We start from the raw sequence: 4,104 nt of genomic DNA on the forward strand, positions 1-4,104 counted from the left end.
TTCAACTCTCTCAAATGGGACATCTCGATGGGTTAATGACTAATCAGCCCATGATCACACATAACTGTGGTGTCATGCATTTGGTATTTTTAATTTTTAGGGGGTCGAACTTGCTATGACTCAGCTATGACCTAAAGGTCCTGACTCAGTCAAATATAATGTAGCTGGGCTTATTCTCTATGCGGGGGTTCCACACGTACAACAAGCAAGGTGTTATTCAGTCAATGGTCGCAGGACATATACTTAAATCCCTATTGTTCCACAGGACACGGCATGCGCGCACCCACGTATACGCGTACACGTACACACGTACACACGTATACACGTACACGTACACACGTACACACGTATACGCGTACACGTACACACGTACACACGTATACACGTACACGTACACACGTACACACGTATACACGTACACGTACACACGTATACACGTATACACGTACACGTACACACGTATACACGTATACACGTACACGTACACACGTATACACGTATACACGTATACACGTATACGCGTACACGTACACACGTACACACGTACACACGTACACACGTACACACGTACACACGTACACACGTACACACGTACACACGTACACACGTACACACGTACACACGTACACACGTACACACGTACACACGTACACACGTACACACGTACACACGTACACACGTACACACGTACACACGTATACACGTATACACGTATACACGTATACACGTATACACATGCAAACTTTTTTGATTTTAGTAAATAATTAGCTTAAACAAACCCCCCTTACCCCCCGTTAACCCTATTTGTTACAATACGTGTTTATTTCTGTCTTGCCAAACCCCAAAAACAAGACTAAACCGTATCTAAGCATAGAGCTTAAGAGTTAACGTTTACAAACTTTACCAACCCCATTATTACCAATTATTAATACTAAATCATAACTTTGTTCGCAGTATCTATAGATACGCCAACCCGATCTCTAACTCGTCCCTATTGAACAATATTTACACACCCAACAATCCTATATCTTGGTTCATGTAGCTTAAAAACACAAAGCAAGGCACTGAAAATGCCTGGATGAGTCGCCAGACTCCATAAACATAGAGGTTTGGTCCTAGCCTTTCCATTAGTTATTAATAAAATTACACATGCAAGCCTCCGCATCCCGGTGAAAATGCCCTCTAAGTCACCCAGTGATTCAAAGGAGCTGGTATCAAGCACACAACCATTGTAGCTCATAACACCTTGCTCAGCCACACCCCCACGGGATACAGCAGTGATAAAAATTAAGCTATGAATGAAAGTTCGACTAAGTTATATTAAATTAGGGTTGGTAAATTTCGTGCCAGCCACCGCGGTCATACGATTAACCCAAACCAATGGACCTACGGCGTAAAGCGTGTTACAGAAGAGAAGCATACTAAAGTTAAACCTTAACTAGGCTGTAAAAAGCTGCAGTTAACATAAAAATACAGCACGAAAGTAACTTTAATATTTCCGACCACACGATAGCTAAGATCCAAACTGGGATTAGATACCCCACTATGCTTAGCCCTAAACCTAGATAGTTAGCTCAAACAAAACTATCCGCCAGAGAACTACTAGCAACAGCTTAAAACTCAAAGGACTTGGCGGTGCTTTATATCCCTCTAGAGGAGCCTGTTCTATAATCGATAAACCCCGATAAACCTCACCATCTCTTGCTAATTCAGCCTATATACCGCCATCTTCAGCAAACCCTAAAAAGGAAGAAAAGTAAGCACAAGTATCTTGACACAAAAAAGTTAGGTCAAGGTGTAGCCCATGAGATGGGAAGCAATGGGCTACATTTTCTACAACTAGAACATCCACGAAAATCCTTATGAAATTAAGAATTCAAGGAGGATTTAGTAGTAAATTTGAGAATAGAGAGCTCAATTGAATTGGGCCATGAAGCACGCACACACCGCCCGTCACCCTCCTCAAGTGGTCAAACCCTGAAGAAACCTATTCAAACCATTACATCCACAAGAGGAGACAAGTCGTAACAAGGTAAGCATACTGGAAAGTGTGCTTGGATGACAAGATGTAGCTTAAACAAAGCATCTGGCTTACACCCAGAAGATTTCATATTAAACTGACCATCTTGAGCCAAAGCTAGCCCAATCATCTACAAACGCAATTAACATCAGAAAGTAAAATAAAACATTTAGTTGCCCCATAAAAGTATAGGAGATAGAAATTTAACTTGGCGCTATAGAGAAAGTACCGCAAGGGAAAGATGAAAGAAAAAACTAAAAGCACTATACAGCAAAGATTACCCCTTGTACCTTTTGCATAATGAATTAGCTAGAATAACCTAACAAAGAGAACTTCAGCTAGGCCCCCCGAAACCAGACGAGCTACCCATGAACAATCTATTACAGGATGAACTCATCTATGTCGCAAAATAGTGAGAAGATTTGTGGGTAGAGGTGAAAAGCCTAACGAGCCTGGTGATAGCTGGTTGCCCAGAACAGAATCTTAGTTCAACTTTAAACTTACCTCAAAACCCTGAAATTCCAATGTAAGTTTAAAATATAGTCTAAAAAGGTACAGCTTTTTAGAATTAGGATACAGCCTTAATTAGAGAGTAAGCATAAACACAAACCATAGTTGGCCTAAAAGCAGCCACCAATTAAGAAAGCGTTCAAGCTCAACAATCAGAACATCTCAATGTCAAAAAACGCAACCAACTCCTAATTTAAAACTGGGCTAATCTATTTAATAATAGAAGCAATAATGCTAATATGAGTAACAAGAAATATTTCTCCCGTGCATAAGCTTATATCAGAACGGATAACCACTGATAGTTAACAACAAGATAAATACAACCTAACTACAAGCAAACATATCAAGCTAATTGTTAACCCAACACAGGCATGCAACTCAAGGAAAGATTAAAAGAAGTAAAAGGAACTCGGCAAACACAAGCCCCGCCTGTTTACCAAAAACATCACCTCTAGCATTTCCAGTATTAGAGGCACTGCCTGCCCAGTGACATCAGTTAAACGGCCGCGGTATCCTGACCGTGCAAAGGTAGCATAATCATTTGTTCCTTAAATAGGGACTTGTATGAATGGCCACACGAGGGCTTTACTGTCTCTTACTTCCAATCCGTGAAATTGACCTTCCCGTGAAGAGGCGGGAATATGACAATAAGACGAGAAGACCCTATGGAGCTTTAATTAACCGACCCAAAGAGATCTTGATAATCAACCGACAGGGATAACATACCTCTACCATGGGCCGACAATTTAGGTTGGGGTGACCTCGGAGAATAAAACAACCTCCGAGTGATTTAAATCTAGACTAACTAGTCGAAAGTACTACATCACTTATTGATCCAAAAACTTGATCAACGGAACAAGTTACCCTAGGGATAACAGCGCAATCCTATTTTAGAGTCCATATCGACAATAGGGTTTACGACCTCGATGTTGGATCAGGACATCCCGATGGTGCAGCAGCTATCAAAGGTTCGTTTGTTCAACGATTAAAGTCCTACGTGATCTGAGTTCAGACCGGAGTAATCCAGGTCGGTTTCTATCTATTAAATAATTTCTCCCAGTACGAAAGGACAAGAGAAATAGGGCCCACTTTGCTAAAGCGCCTTTAACCAAATAGATGATATAATCTCAATCTAGACAGTTTATCCAAACATATCACCCGTAGAGCTCGGGTTTGTTAGGGTGGCAGAGCCCGGCAATTGCATAAAACTTAAGCTTTTATCATCAGAGGTTCAACTCCTCTCCCTAACAACATGTTCATAGTCAACATCCTCTCACTAACTATCCCTATTCTCCTCGCCGTAGCCTTCCTAACCCTAGTTGAACGTAAAGTACTGGGTTACATACAACTCCGCAAAGGACCAAACGTCGTAGGACCATACGGCCTACTCCAACCCATTGCAGACGCCATGAAACTCTTCACTAAAGAGCCCCTCCGACCCCTCACATCTTCCACATTCATATTCATTATAGCACCCATCCTAGCCCTTACACTAGCCCTAACTATATGAATCCCGCTGCCCATACCATACCCACTCATTAACATAAACCTAGGAGTACTATTTATACTAGCCA

The 4,104-nt window shown here is 41.5% G+C and overlaps 1 pseudogene; it reads left to right on the plus strand.

Annotated features, from left to right (window-relative positions):
• Positions 1–1,102: 1,102 nt before the first annotated feature.
• LOC144615585 (18S ribosomal RNA) lies at positions 1,103–2,065 on the plus strand (annotated as a pseudogene).
• Positions 2,066–4,104: the final 2,039 nt, after the last annotated feature.

This window comes from Panthera onca, chromosome X, assembly GCF_046562875.1.
Source record: "Panthera onca isolate mPanOnc1 chromosome X, mPanOnc1 haplotype 2, whole genome shotgun sequence".
NCBI lineage: Eukaryota > Metazoa > Chordata > Mammalia > Carnivora > Felidae > Panthera > Panthera onca.